Genomic DNA, 17025 nt, shown 5'->3' on the forward strand with positions numbered 1-17025 from the left:
ACATGGAAACTCCACAAAAAAGACCTCTGCTGTTCTGAGATCAGGCTTCAAAGCTGCCCACTGATCATGCCACTTCATTCGTTTCTTCGTCCCTTTCAGTGACTAATTGTTGAGATTCTCTTGTTAATATATCGGCGAACCACACACCTCTTGCGTAGCCCTCTACGTCTTTGACGTCTTTGTTTCCTAGTTGCTGCAGAAGAGACATTAACTCTCTTTCTTCTTCTCTCTCACAAACATAAAGAGTTCTGTCGACGGCTCATCAGGTCAGGACAGTTCAACACTTGTCCTTGAAACAGAGCTCTCCTCTTCTGACTCACCAAGCCAACCACAAAGCTGCAGCACTGTCTCCGGCAGAACACATCAGACACTTTGCATCACCTCAGCAGTTGTATTTAGGGCTGGTTAAAACAGCTTTTTCTATATCAATTTACTATATCTCAAGAAATCATACGTCAGGAATACATCAGACTGACCTCTACTATATGTTAAACACATACTTACTTAACCGGTCTTATTAGCTGTGGCCACCTGAGGGCAGCGAAACAATCTATATAACCCATGCTTATATATTGTTTGTTACCTTATGGAGTTGATATGTTGCACCTGTTAGCAACAAGCTGCCTGTCAAATACCTTGTGCAGATATGGAGCATGATTATTATGTATTTAAAGTCATGCTTGTGTTGACCCGATGAGCATTTCCAATATTCACTCTTTCTGCTTAATTTTGACTGACTCGGCCATGAAGATTACTTCTCAATGATTTTGTCTCTGACCTATGAGGAGAGGGAGAGGGGAGGAAAAAAAAATCCTTATCTGTATATCCTAATTCAACGGTGGCTTCTACATCTGCGTCTGGTGCTGTACACCTTCTCTGCCAGATGTTTGCTGCTGTATTTGATCAAACCTCCACACCTGAAAACCCTGACATGGCCCCGGTGATGGCAGAGATATGGAATATGCTTGAGATAATCATCGTCAATCACGGGCGGCTGGAGAGCCCGGGAAGCATCTAATAGGGAGAGATTCAGTATGAATTGGGATTATAGAGCTTGATTCTTATCGGCACAACCCGCAGATCCAGACCGCGACAATTGTAACCGCCGTCACCTACAAGGTCTCACAGCTGCCACAGAGGGAAGGTGCTGGCCTCATATAGTGTTTTTCTCAGGGGGCTTCTCGGCCTATTAGTATTTTTGCTCTTAATGAGATCGTAGCACTGCTGAGATATAGCATGTGAGTGACACTGCTCTCAGGATTTAATCAGCTCAGTATGTGGTTTCAGAGATGACATCTCTCATCTGCTTTCACTTATCTCCCAGCATAAATCTGCTGACATTTTCTCAGTTTAATGTCTAATTAAAGGAGGATTTCACCACCTCATTTGTGGAGATCTTGCCAGTGGTCTTTGAATATTGATATGAACTGGATCAATGGTTATGTCTGGTGAATCACACACCATGCAAATGTCACATTTTGGTCATGTGATAACAGGAAAAATCTCAATTTCCTGCCAATTCTCTTAAAGCTGCTAACCAAGATCTACAATAAACCTTCAACCTCAAGGATTCTCCAGTACATCAACACGGAAACATTATCCTTATATGACCATTAAGACATTAGAAACTATCTATACATCTAAAACTTTCTATGCTAAGCTAATATTTGATGTATGTCTCGGATTGTTTAGTCCTGTCTATTTGTTGGTAGAATTAGGATAAACAAGATCAAGAGGGCAAATATTTACAATTTAAAACAAATTAAATAAAAGAAACAAAACAAAAATTCAGAAGTTCCCATTTTCTTTTTGTCAAAACATTAAATATCATATGATAAAGTGTAATTTATGACTCCAGTCGACTCCAGTCAGAACAAGGGACAATACTAGAACAACACATATAATATTATTTTATGAGGATGTAATTGGATTGGACTGGAGAGTATTGGATATTTGTGCCTATTAAATTACATTTTTGGTTCTGTCTCTTCACAATGGTAGTATTTATAGCAAAGAGTAACAATTACAACAAACTGCATTACAATTATAGCCCTATTTCACAGGTGTTGGTGTAATTGCATCCTTATGATAATATCTTAGTATTCTTAATTTAAATCCCCACATTCAGGTGTGTTTATTTGTTAGCTATTAATCATTGAACATATGTAAATAACATTTACTTTTCAGCGCCTTGTCAAAACTGTGAGACACTGAACATATAGCGTATAAAATATTTCTTAAATGATGCCCCAGCAGTGCATTTATATAATTTATCAATTCCTTCAACTGCAGCAGCTGTTCAGATTAAGAAGATTGAAGATTCCAAACTATGTTTGTTGATATCAGTGTTTGTCAAAATATATAAATGAATTGTTTGATTAGTAATTCTAAAGTTATCTTTAAATACAATGGGACTAAGCTGGTTAAATACATGCTGGAAACTAAAGACATAATACAAGAGGGTACAACATGTAATGAATAATCAATTGATGTAGTTTTCTTGGCCAGTGCAGAAACAGGCTGTATGACATCTGACTTTTAAATTGCAATATACGAACTGATAACTATGTCTGTTTCTCTGTTTATCATTGCACAGGCTGAGCTCTTCAGCAGCGAGGAGGAGAGGACGGAGAGAGATAAGAGGAGAGAACTAAGCGGAGGGAAGGTCAAGAACGAGAAGAGAGATAGACGATTACAATACATCACTGTGTGCCTCCAGAGGCTGCTGCTGCTGCAGCATGTGTTTACAGTGCTGCTTCATTCATACCTGCACAGATGATCAGTCAAAACACGGCTCATGCCTAAATAATAACAAAAAAGATTCTAGATGGGGATGGGGCCCTGCCGGTGAATGGCAGAGAGAAGAATGGCAATAAGGCAGCCAGTAGGCGAGGTGTTAAAAGTTGATTAGGTTGTTAAAGGTCACATAGTCAGGCCTCATCAGCCGTCCCAATGGAGCAGGAGAAGCAGCTCAGGGCCTCAGCACTGCCGCTAATGAGACAGAAGCAATGGCATCCTCACTAACACATGGATATATCCTGCTCCCATGTACAGATATCTTCTCATGGTACATGAAAGAACACGGCGGTACCCAGTGAATGTGATGACATTAACAAAAATACATCTTAACTTGCCTGAGGCTGCTATAACAAGCCAAGAACACCCAGAGCATGAGGAAATCTGGGTGAGGCATGTAAAGCTAAATTATTTGATCGCAGATATTGGAAATGCACTGTAGGTTCATACATTCTTTTAACACGAAACAGACAACCACACACGCACACGCAGACGCACACGCACGCATGCACGCACAAACACATACACACACAAGAGGCCATAAACTTTAAAATTACAGATTCATTTGCTCATTTGAGCAAATCTATGTTTGGTCCATCCACTGCTCACAAAGGGTTAGTCTTATGAAACCATTGCGTATTTAATGAGCTTCTGCACACAAGCTCACACAGACACACACACAAAGACACACACACACACACACACACACACACACACACACACACACACACACACAGAGTGCTCCCACTCAGTACAGTTAAAAAGATGCTGATGTATGAGTAAGTGTGGATAAATACAGAAGATGCATCCAACCCCCAGACACACGGAGCCAAAAGTACTGATCATGACCAACCCTACAAACTCCTGACTGAAACACACAAAGCCACTCACACATACTGGCGTCACATGCATCAAATAATCTCGACTGCAGCCGTGAAGAAAGGTCAGCCATCAGATACATAATTATCATAATTCCAACAGGTGCATTTATTAGAGCTACGCTTCGTTTGCTTTGCCGAATCTAAATCAGTCTGGGTGTGTGTGTGTGTGGGCGTTGGGGGGGAGGCAACTACACCGCAGTGATCAGTGCGAATACAGTGTCATAATGTCCTGCAGGTTTACACGCTTGCCAAGGCACTCAGTCAATGCCTGTTTCTGCCACAACAATGCCTGTCAGACACATTATGCGTTGAAGTGATCGATATTTTTTATTACCACCACTTTGTTCTACCTCTCTCGCATGCGCTCAAGAATAATTGACATTTATGCCATTTTCAGGGCCACCGCTTTTCTTTTCCTCAGAATGTGTGTGCGTGTGTTTGTGTGTGTGTGTGTGTGTGTGTGTGTGTGTGTGTGTGTGCGTGTGTGCGTGTGTGTGTGTGTGTGTGTGTTCCTTACTATAAATGAACGTGAGGAGGCATTTGGCTCAGGTTGTGTCTTTGACAGTTGTCAGAGAGTCTGACTTTCACTCTGCTATATTGTGTATATATACTGTGCCTGTGTGTGTGTGTGTGTGTGTGTGTGTGTGTGTGTGTGTGTGTGTGTGCGAATGTGTGCATGCTGCGCTTGTGTGTTTGTGGAAGAACTTAAAGTCCATCAAAATGAGAAGACCTTCGAGGTGAGGCTGGATCACAGGGAAAGGGCATCCGAACAAGAAGTGATGATGGTCGCTAGGCGTGCTGGCCTCCACGGCAGCCAATCACGGCTGAGACAAGAAAAAAAAAGAAAAATCACACTCGATATCAGTGGTGGCTACAACGGCCATCAATGGCTAATCAATAGAGCAGTGCACCTATGTGAGACATGTACCATTAAGTCTATGGGTCAATGTGATGCCAGCAGATAGCACTGCCCCCCCCCCCCTGACACTTGTCCCCAGTTCCACACCCCACATGCTTGATTAGCTGCCCTGCTTGACTCCATCGATGTGTATCAGTGGTCACCCCCGGAGCCCTATCAGTAAGGGACTTTCAGAAGGGTGAACACATGCGACCTCTGCCCTCTGCCCTCTGCCCTCTGACACCGTGTGACCCTCAGCTAATTATGTGTGTGTTTTCCAAACACCTGCTACGCTTGCACCTTTACCCTGCTGTCTGAAATATAGAATCACAATTACGACACAGTGTTAGTGAGTTATGACGCAGAGGGTACGCTAAATATTGAGTGAGATGAAAATATAAACACGCAACAACTGCAGCCAAATTTCAGCTCCTCGACATGTACCGACGAGTATTTGCTGGTTTTATGAAACAGTGGAAATGTGGGTTCAATTATTACATTAGCGGCGATTTGTCCTACGTTTTGTCAGCACGTACATGACACCGCTACACAGACTGACAAACAGAATGTGAGAACACGCACATAACACAAGCGCGAGTAATTAATGGAATGACCTCTGAATGCTGCAACCGCAGTAACCACTTCTCGTCACAGCTACACACAGACACACACATATTAGAATAGAATGGCTTGCTGAAGCTGCTGGAACCTGCCAATTATTCTGTATTTTACTGGACCCTCTCTGCATCAGAGGTGTGATTGGAATAACAACCATACTCCGAACCAGGCAATTCTCCATCCCCTGTAGGGCAGCGTTTAACCAGCAGGGGAAGAGGGAAGGAAGTGTGACGAGATGGAGGACAATGAAAGCGGATGTATACAAGTCGAGAGGAAGAGGAGAGGGAGAGAAAGCAAAAAAAAAGCTAGGGCTTACACGATGAAGGAGAGAAAGGGGAGGAGAGGGGAAGAAGTCAAAGCCGGGGCTCCCTGGCAACATGCAGAGGCAGAGGCAGTGTGAGAGTGAGTGCTGTCTGAGTGACACTCACTCTCATATCCCCCCCCCCTGGGGAAATAACCCCCTTAATCCAGCATGCTCTTTCAGATAGACAAGATCCCCCTTCTTCTCCCAGCAAGGATATGAAACACTCCCCCTTGTGATTCAAATAGCAGGGATGAGGGCTGGAAATCGAATAGACAACAATGTGACGTGGCGCAGCGAGAGAAAGACATCAATGTCCCGTTCTCCTCCCCTCTGGCAGCTGACTCGCTTCCACGGCAAGAGGCGCAAAGTCATTGGTTCGAGCCGGAGGAAGTGGCCTTCCATTGGCCTGGGTGTTGGGAGGTGGCGTAGCAGTGGTGTTAGGAGGCACAACATTAGATAGTCAGGTGCCTTTTTACTGCGAACACCTGCTTTCCAGGGGAGAAAGAAAACGTTTGTGTGAATGTGAATACCGTACGAAATGCAGATTATCTTTCTTTTGCTCTAAATCCGCAGCTCCTTTGCCTTGACTTCTGAATAATAACCCACTATATGCCTCCTATATCCTCTCAGTAATATCCTTTTTCCTAAGCTTACACAATGGGACAAATGCTCCGACACAGAGTTAATTAACAGGAACGCAGCACTGGACGCACCACGGAATCAATAAAGTCAAGGCAGGCCCAGTCACAGCAGGCCAAGCGGCAGGACCCGCCAACCACGCAGCCTTTTCACTGTGAACCGAGGGAGGTCTTTTTCTCTCCATACTGGGTAAATCACTGCACAGCCAGGCTGCTTGGTGCACAGAGCAAACTGCAGAGCTAGGCCGACACAGTGTGATATTATATTAGCATTACAAAGGCTTTCCCACCATCTGTGACACACAGCAGAAAAAAAAAATCACTTTTCTGTTTCCGAGCGCCGAGTGCTGATGTTTCCATAGGTTCAGAGAGGAGGGCTGATGGAAGTGTGGCTGGGGACGACAAACACAACATGTATTTATTAACAGCCTCTCTGACACGTGTGATTCACGTCCGGCACAGTAGGCCACATACAATACACGTTACATTCTTGAAGCGTCGTGGTTAATATAATCCTTCTACCTGCAGGGTTAAGGGATATGGGCATCCACAATCATTATGAAGCCATTAATGTTACAACACTGCACTCTGTGGCATTACTACTCTGATTAGAAAAGATAGGCCAGGTTTATGATCATTTCCAGCGTCGCATAAAGTGTTCTCCGCAGTGAGAGCAGATAGAGTTCTGTGCTTCACTCAGCGGCCTAGGGGAATGAATAGACTTGGCTCATCCACACAGCTCTCCTTGCTTTCCACTGTAGCCTGTTGTCACTAGCCCCTGGTCGTCCGCCAGTCGCCTACTTGGCAGGGAGAGGTGCTGTACAAAGCAACTGGCAGGTCTGCTAAATAATGCTGATGGAGTGCGATAGAGAGAGAAGCATCTCCTTTATTCTACACAGCTACTCTATCTGTTTCAGCACGGAGAGAGGAGGGACGAATGCCGCCTGCCTTTTTCTTCCCAATCTCTTCGGCTGAAGAAGCAGAGAGCAGCCCGACCTACCTAGCTCCTCTTTGTGTTATCATTTGTGATGTTTGCCAGATTAAGAAAAAACAACAGCCCTCAGCCGATGGCTTTCCACGTTGCCCGGCTCTGCAGGAGCAGACAAACCTGCCAGTAGCTGGGATTTGCAGCTGAAACTTGGTGCATACAATTACACAGATGAAGGAGGGACAAGTGGACAATAGCAATGCAGCGTTGAGGGGAAACACTCATCCAGGCAATCATGCAAAGCCCTCGACTTAGCCAGTGAAACAGAAGAGAGGGAGAGCGAAAGAGAGACATGATTATCACACGCTGTATGACTGACTTCATAGTTCAAGCTTCGGCATCAACAGCAACATGATCACCCTCCTGTGTGTATGCAGTCTATTCTTCAACAATGCTGTGTGAATTAGAGTAGCACGGAAGCAACAGCAGTTCAGTTCAGTCACTGAGCTCAACAAGTAGATTTATGGCCGTCCACACTAATGGGGCTATTTTGCTAAATATTTCCTCTGCATTTGAGCCTCTTATCCAGACGTAAACTTTATTTTAAGTCACTTAAACAGAGATTTATTCAAATGTATTTCAAAGTGCTGATTATCAAAAACTCTAGTTTCTGTGTATCCCTGTGTACATGTAAAACAGCTCATGATGATGTCACAGGTTTTTTCCCAAAGGCCCACTATTGCTTTGTGTAATAAGTGAACCAGAAACAACAATGGCGGTTATATATCTCTACGTTTGGTTATCACTGCTAGTGCTAATTACAAGTTTGCAGCTAAATGGAGCTTCACTGCACCACAATCACAGGCGTCTGCCTCGCCCTGTGATTAGACCACAGCGTTCTTTTGTGCTATTTGTTGATGTTGACTTTATCGAGACATGCTGGGCCAGCATGCTTGAGGGTTTGAAGTTATTTTGGTGTGATTGTCTGGATGGAGAGGTTTATTTTAAAACATATATCCATTCATAAAAAAGTGTGTAGTGTAGATTTGAGTGTACAGTGGTAAAAAAAATTGGTTTGTTTATGTGGCCTTAAAGGTCCAGTGTGAAAGATTTAGGTGAAGGGATCTATTAGCAGATTGAATATAAAATAATCCTAGTAAGGTTTTCACAAGTTTGATCATCTAAATTGTACGAATTATTGTTTTCTTTACCCTAGAATAATGCCTTTTTATTTAAATACTTCTCTACGGAGGCCGCCATGTTTTTTACAGTAGCCCAGACTGGACAAACTAAACACCTTTTGATTTTTTAATACAACTGAAGGCTACCACAGGTTCTCTTTCATGTTCAGAAGGGAATGGTGAAGTGAGAGGTATTCAGTTGCAACATGCAACTTCACCAGTAGGTGTCACTAAATTCTACTCACTGAACCTTTAAAAATAATGATTCATTGGCAGACCTGAACCTAGACCAGGAATACCCTATTAACATTGCTCATTATTTCCATTCACTAACTTTACATTCAGTCATTGGTGCCTCATGTGTAAACACATGAAGGAGATTTTCATGTACTTCAGGCTGTAATAGAAACAATCCCTGCATAGCGTATGTGTGCACATTCAGTGGCTGTAAGCACAGGAAGTATAAACACATATCACTTTAAGGAGCGAATCATGTAAATGACAGCACATGATTCCACTGAGACTCCGCAACAACCTGTAATTCCCATATTTGGATGAATACATTGGACCCCTGTCATCTGATGTGGATATTAACTGCGAGCATTAACGCAAATAAAGACCATATATGGCTCAGTGGCAGTATATCAAACCACCCTCATGGGAATAATGTGAAGGTTCAATGCTGTTTCGAGCCCGGTGTAATATTTGTGTCATGTAGCATCATTCTGAAAACACCTGTAGCTGCATCCTCCCTTTCACTAAATGTAATTTGTATTAGCATATGGCCAAGAATATCCAACCGGGAGCAGCAGTCAGGAAGACAGCCCGGTGAGAACGAAGGTAGCAGGGTTAGCTCTCTTGTCAAAACCAATATCCACGTCTCGAAGACTAGACTGGGGAGAGGCAGCCAAAATCATCTACATAAAGGAGAGGCACAAAAATCACCTCTCATAAAATACGACAGGGGAGCCAGCTCACACTGGTTAAAGCATGATGAAAGGAATGGAATCCAGCACAGCTCCCTGTCTGTGGATAATCAAACAACCCCGGCGCTAAAAGCATGGCATTCAAATTCAATTGTGAAAGCCACCGCTGTCAGAGAAAAGAAAAAGACATGGGAGAAAAATACCGTCCTGTTGTTTTGAACTCTGTGGGAGCTTAAGAGGTGTGTTTTAGAATGCCTTCCATTAGAGGTAAAGGGACACAGTGTTAACAGTAAGATAATGCAGAGATGAAAAAAAAATTGATGCATGGTACAGTAATTGCGTCAAACGATGATCGATTGCCAATGTAATGAAAACAATTTAGACAAAATTTAGTTGAGACAGTAGCGTGATCTCATGATGTCTTGAAGTGGAGGATGACAGCCACATCTAATCCCCAAGGAAACAGCCGCACATATTAACCAGCCATCGACGATATATCACATGGATTATCACAACATGTCCATGCACGAGATATCCTGGTCGCTGCAAGTCGATCACCTAGTACAGCAGGTGCGTCGGAGGAAAAACAATGAAGTGAAAGACAAATAATGAAATACGCTTTTAATCCTTAAGTGACAGCTGGTGAATCATATACATGTTTACTATATACACACACACACACACACACACACACACACACACACACACACACACACGCAAGCATAGACTAAAATAACATGAGTTCCCAGTGCACAACAAAGAGCTGCACGCGTTCACATTCACTGACACACGCAGGCTTTTACACTTGAACTGCAATGTAGTGGTGCGGCAAAACCGTCGAGGCAACAGAGAGAGAGAGAGAGAGTATGAATGCCTTATTACAGTGTGTAAAGTGGAGCTGGGAGCAGGGAGGGAGCGGGGAACGTCTCAGTGACAGAGGCAGAGGCTGATGAAAGCCCTGCATAGAGAAGTCAAAAGCGCAGACACATGACACAGCTCATATCTGCTCACCATCCAGGACAGGATCGCATTCATGCAGCCCTCTCCTTCATGTATATTTAAACACTCGCAACTCCAGTTCAATTTCAGCTAAAAACGGCTGCTATTTCTACACGTATACATGTGTGTGTGTGTGTGTGTGTGTGTGTGTGTGTGTGTGTGTGTGTGTGGAATAATAAGCACAGGCCTCGTGAGCGGAAAAGTCGCAGATGACCCCAAAATGGAGACTTATTTACATCATGTCTCATTTGAATTAATAGAAAAAGCGAGCTGCCTGTTGCGGCTGCGACGCATTAGGACTGTGATCTTCACACATGGATGTATCTTCAAGGCCCTTGGTGTGTTTGTGTATGGGTGTCAATGTGAGAAAGCGCGTGGGCGTATTTGCTTGACTATATCTTTGTGTAAGAGAAAGAGGGATTGACGTGATGATGAGAGCGACGGAGAGAGAGAGAGAGAGAGAGAGAGAGAGAGAGAGAGAGAGAGAGAGAGAGAGAGAGAGAGAGAGAATATGGACATGAGGGCTGAGAGCAAATGAGAACATGGTGGTGATGGCGGAGAGAGAGAAGAAGAAGAAGAAGAAGAAGAAGGTGGAGGGAGTGGGGGGGTCTTCACCGAGCCTAGGGGGTACGTAAGATTACAGATGTACACACAATGTTCTGGAGCACAGGCCAAGGGCTGAATGAGAGTGTTGCTGTTTCTTCAGCGCTGCTCGCTGCAGCTCACTCTGAGCCTCGTATTGCTCGATGCCCAGGGCAGCCATTCAGAGACGCTCCCCCAGTAACAGCACGGATAGACTCTCATATCCCAAATAACACAGGTCTTGCAACATAACAGCAGGGCTGCTGATGAGCCCTTAAAAGAAAAAAACACCCAGGGTAAAGAAAGTCAAGGAGACGGCTCACATTTTCCCTCACATCATTTGTCATTAGCTGCAGGTCCCTCTGAGTGCACTTCCAGTTGGCTTTTCTGTTGTAACATTATTTTATTTTTTTCTCTTATTATTTCTAATGCTCAAATGTAGGGTAGCAGGTATAATTGCACCTCCTCAGCCTCCTTCCATTATCATTATAACCAGATTAAAGTGATACCACAATTACCTCAACTGTTATCCAGGCTCATGTTAGTCAAATTAAGGCAGGAATAACACGATTAACCCAGATTACTTGTCAATCTTCTAAATTACTGTCACCATGTGTAGAGCTTTGTCAAACCTCTGACAGAGCAATGATTGTGTACATGAAGTTAAAACCTGCTTTGATACACATTGGTGCAGATACAGGCAGAGAAGGAGTAACTGGATTTTTAGAGAGACAGCAGGAAATCGTCTAAACAATAATGACCCTCCTTTTTCCGTCTCTTAATTTGTGGCACTAATAAGATATTTTCTCCAGGCACCAACGAGCTCTTCTTTCACCGAACCTGATCATAACAAGTAAACATCATCCAAACTCGAGTTTCTGCATGGTGAACATCTATGGTTACACGCCTGTGTGTTTTTCTTTTTTGTTTTTTTCTAAGCAAGAATAGACAAAATCTCCGGGATTGATTAACACGAAAAATGGTGGTGGGATGCAGTATGGACCAGGAAGGAACCCATTACAATTTGGTGTTGATCCGGATCAGTCTCCAGGAATTTCAATGAGCATGTGCCATATATGCACTGCATATCAGTTTCTATAAATCTGGTTAGCACTGCATCACACGCAGGCGTCTGCCTCGCCCAATATTACCACAGCGTTCTTCTCTGGTATTTGACGGATTGTTGACATTGACTGTATCGCCACCTACTGACCCGGCATGCTTGTTTGAGAGCCTGTGGCTGTGTTATCGCCTGAACAGAGGTTCTGTAACTCAAGGTGGAAATATCAGTCTGAAAAAAAAATCTGTCATAGCGCTAACAAGGCTTTAATTAAACAATTACCTTGATCTTGTTTTACTAAATCAGGTTATAATGTGCATGTGATTACAGATTCTAAATATATTCAGTAAGTTGTTCATACTCTCTCTCTCTCTGGTGATAAACAGTACTAATTCAGAAGTAGTGATATAAAAACTTATTATCCCTGATACACCAGTAGAAACTTTGCTGTCAGCAAGTTCTTCTGCAAATTAAATATGTTAAGCGATTTGTCTTTGTTAATTTCATTTTATCAACCTTCCATTCTTTCGCTACTTTCCGTTTTGTTTATGATTTATCTGCCAAAAAACTGAGAGGAAACACTCACCTATCCTTGTGAGGCGCTGGCTCACTGACAGACATCAAAAAAAGAAATACAAAAAAATGATTTACTTGAACTTATTGAGATCAAAACTTCCACAGTCCCCTCTCAAGCAGTTATATAAACCAGGACGGATGATTCAAATCAGGATGAATAACTTCAGAGAGTGATCGCAGCCTGATACAAAAACATCCACTTATCAAGAAATCAACAAGCAGCCATGGAAAATACTCCCAAAGATGTCCAAATCAAATTAGGAAAGGAATCATTCATTCATGTACAATACATTTTAAATATTAAACTGAAACATTCAATATTTCTAATTTTAAACACGTGTGTTGTAGTATAAAAACCATGGGAATGGTAAATTTTATCCTGAAGACTGTAGCTTCCAACAGCATGAGACTTAACACGTTGAAATTAACGACTGCATCAGAGTCCTGAGCACGCAGCTTCATAATGTGGTCCAAGACGTCTTAATTCTGACACAGGTTGGAGTCCAAAATGACAAATTTAATTTTAAATCAAACTGGGCACGAGTCCATCACATTGTGGATAACATCGGGGAGAGAGTTCGTTTTTGTGTGTGTGAGAGAGAAACTGCCACAAAAAATCTGACACAAAACACAGAGACAAGTACAAGCATGATCACAAGTTCATCCAGAAGCATCTTTGCACCCAGACAGCGTCACTATTTATACTCGCACCCTCACAGGTCAGTGACGACCGAGACAGATCTCTGACCAGTTACCTTCAGCTGGAACACCTTTTCAGAATCTATACTCCTGAGTAGAGAGAGACGTCTACATGTGAGGTATATTGGCAGCTATTCTGGCATGAAATTGCACTTGTATATCTGCTAGCTCCGATATTTTACTATTTGTTAACATAAGGCTTATGAGAAATTGTCATGGCATTAGACGGCTAGAGGCGCAAATGACCTTAAACATGTCTTAGCGTTTGTATATCAAGTCTTCACAGGAAACCTTTAGATTAGAACGCACTTATCCAACTACCATAATGGCAGGAAAGTCTGTGGAGGTCAAGGATAATCATCTGCTTTTATGGTATTTAAGGTCTTGTGTGTGCACCACATTGTCTCTAAGCAAAGGATGGGGTGAGGGTTTTCAAAGCCTTGTCCGGATGCATTCGAGAAAATGTTGCTAAAATGTGTCCATCCATTTATAATCAATACTAATTAGTCCTAATAATCCGTCCTTAAGCGTGAGGAGGGGAACACCCTGGACAGGTCGCCAGCATATGCCAAGGCCAACATACAATGAGTTTGACGAATCAACCTACGTTCAATTAAGGGCGCATTCACACCTACCCCCTGTTTGGTCTGGACCTTTGGATTATTCAGTTTAGTGTGAAAGGTTCATCATAACTGGGTACAGACCAACAAAGCAAAAAATATGGTCTCACCTAAAGAGGTGGACTTCGTACAGATCAAACTGAACCATAGTCTGATTTGCAGTGTGTCAGTTGGGATTGGGATAGTTCGGACTTTCGGATGTATCGAAGGTCAGAATAAATCAACAGAAATAGAAGCAGAAGCTGCTCACAGGATTGATTGCAGTCTTCACCTCCAACGTCAATTTGCTGGTAGTCAAACCATAATAACATTAGAATAGCAACGAAAGGATCATAATGAACCAGTTCTTTAAATTTTATCGAGAAAGACTAAGTTTATTATTCAAAAAAGTTAGTCAATACAACAGCTGCGTTGACAACATGCTTATGTCAGACACACACCCGTCTACAAACCAATCAAACTCAAGTAAAGCAAGATGCAGCCCACGTAGGTGGTGATGACAGGAAGTACGCATGTCATACAAAGTTATTTACTTTGCTCTCTAAATTACAATAGGAAACCAAAACTAACCAGATCAAATGTAAATATAGTATCAAAGACATGATCCCATTGACCTAGCCCCACTCTGCATGTCTTTGGGTTAGGGTTAGTGCAAACTCCACGCAGAAAGACCCCGACTGAATCTGGATTCAAACCAAGAACCAAGGACCTTTTGCAGTGCTGTGCGAGGGCAAACCACTGCACCAGAAAAAATAAATACACAAAGCAGTGCACTTTGTAACACGCCCGAGTGATGACGCATTCCACACAAGTCATACTGTGCAAATTACTGACAGCCTTAGATGCTTCCCGGGCTCTACAAAAGACTTGAGGACATGTTTTTCTAAATCAAAACGCCTAATATAATTTTTCTGTTTAACAAAAATAAAAAAAATGCAATATATATCAAGCATGAACACCGGACTGTTGTGGGGATAGCAGAGATACAATCAGGAGAACTGCAGCAGTGAAACAGGTTACTGCTTTCAAATAGCATATGGGTGCAGCGAGTGTTTAACAGTGTAATGATGTGTGAGTGCTGTCTATGTGTATTATCTATATGGACATGAGGAAGAGGAGCCGCTGTGATACCAACAGCTAATGAAGATCTCAGCTCACAAACAGAATATTATGACAGTATAGTGCAGACTGCTTATGAATCACTTTAGTAATCAAAAGACGACAGACATACATCTGTCTTTGACAGTGTATTTGGGTTGCTGCATATTCCTCATAGGAGCCTCCAACCTGTACCGCCCTCAGGCCTCATCAGGAAATGATCGTCTGCTTTTGAATGGGAAAAGAGGAGCTGATTTGATTGGCCATTATCGAGGCTGCTTTGCTGATAATTTATTCCAAACTAACAATGTGTTCATCCTGTGGCAGCCCCCCACCCAGACACTGCAGCACTCATCTCTGGTCACCAATAATATTTGGACCACACCCATAAGTACCTGGAGTTTACAATTGCATTTTTGCATTTGGGTTTCTGCCCAGTTTCCTGTATGTTCTTTAAAACTGAATTTATGTTTATTCATATCCTTAAAATTAACTCAAATCTATTGTGCTGACCTATTTTTACTTTAGAGGTAGAGTTATGAATGTAAGTCGTAGGTCTTAGCTTCTAAAATGAAGGAAAATGGATAAATGTACAGTACATTTATTTCTCTCCGTCTGCTTCATGAATTTTCCATCTACATGATCTGAAGGAGGAACCTCACAGCCCCCACTGACCTATAGGCCTGTGCCTAATCATTAATATTTATGAGAAAAAGAAAAGAGAAAAGACGTCCACAGAACGGGAATTGTTCTCCTCTTGACTTCTATCTGACGCACTGACTACAATGTTGATCCAAAACTTGGTTTATCTTTGCTCGATTTTAGTCTGAAAGGATGAAAATCAACAACATGATAACAATAAAGTATTATTCAAATAGAACAGAATAGAATAGAATGGACATTTGTCTTTGGCTTCAAGCAGAGCACATGGAAAAAAGAGAGCAAGGACACATGCAAAAGACAGTACGTCCACAGAGGCATACATACATCCACACATTCATTCATACATACATACATACATACATACATACATACATACATACATACATACATTCACACACTCGAAATTCTTATACCTTGGCCTAGAATACATAAGATAAAATCAATAAATACAATAGAAAAGTGAACCTAGTAGTAATAGTAGTACATATTTGAAACTAGTAACAGCTCATACATAATTATTTGATTAGTAGGACGACAGAAGATGGAAAATGGGTCTTAAAGACGTTTCTCTGTTGTCCTGTGTCATTTCGGGTTCGTTTTTCAAGTGAGTTTTCAAGTTGTAAATCATTTGATTACTACAGAGTAAACACGGGATTAATGGGGACTTTTAATAACCTGAAATACAAATTCAATGAAACTTCCGACTGCTACATATTCACTTTTTCAAATGAACCTTTCATAGGATGACAAATAAAGAAAGTTATTCCACATGGTTCGACGATGTAGAAGTTGACAATACTGATAATTTTTGTAAAGAGTGGTATAATCATCATACGTGCAGTATTAGCACTAGAGCTGCAGACCTGTGAATACTGACAGGATATCAGACCACGTGCAGCCTTGTGTTTACTACCTAACGTGAGGTTTCTGGGGGGAAATGACAAGTTAATTTTTCTGAACCAAATTTGTAAAACTTTGTACAGTGGAGATGCATTGCCCATCTTTAGATACAGTCTAAGGATTCTGATGTTAGTATTCCTATGGATCATAAACGGTAAACTGAGATATCATTTTTTTTATTACACATTAACTCATTCCGTATGAATTTGACACATAGCTGTAATTTCTATTGTTATGAAGCAGGACATAGATGTGCATAATAATATAGAAGCGTGTATGAGGATATGCACAGACCTCTAAAAATGTCAAAGTATAAAACAACACTGCCAAACGTTATCAACCAACTGATGTTATGGATGTAAGATTAATATCAGCATTTTCTTTGAAAGTGCATTTGTTGATTCAAATCCAGGCTACAGTGGAGTTTTGTCATTGGAGCAGCACACAGACTTAATCACGGTGCCTCTCTGACCTTGCTCAACGCCATTTTCCCCCTGACAATTACAGTCCAGGAGCTTTTGTACTGTTCCAAGCCTGGCTGGCCTTGACGCCTGTATCTAGCTTCTCCTGTGTGAATGACAGTTGATAAAAGCCCTGGGCTTTTGCTGGCATCACCGCCGCTATGTAATTCCACTACAGGGGAGTGTGCTTTTAGCCC

This window comes from Pleuronectes platessa, chromosome 8, assembly GCF_947347685.1.
Source record: "Pleuronectes platessa chromosome 8, fPlePla1.1, whole genome shotgun sequence".
NCBI classification, from domain to species: Eukaryota; Metazoa; Chordata; class Actinopteri; order Pleuronectiformes; family Pleuronectidae; genus Pleuronectes; species Pleuronectes platessa.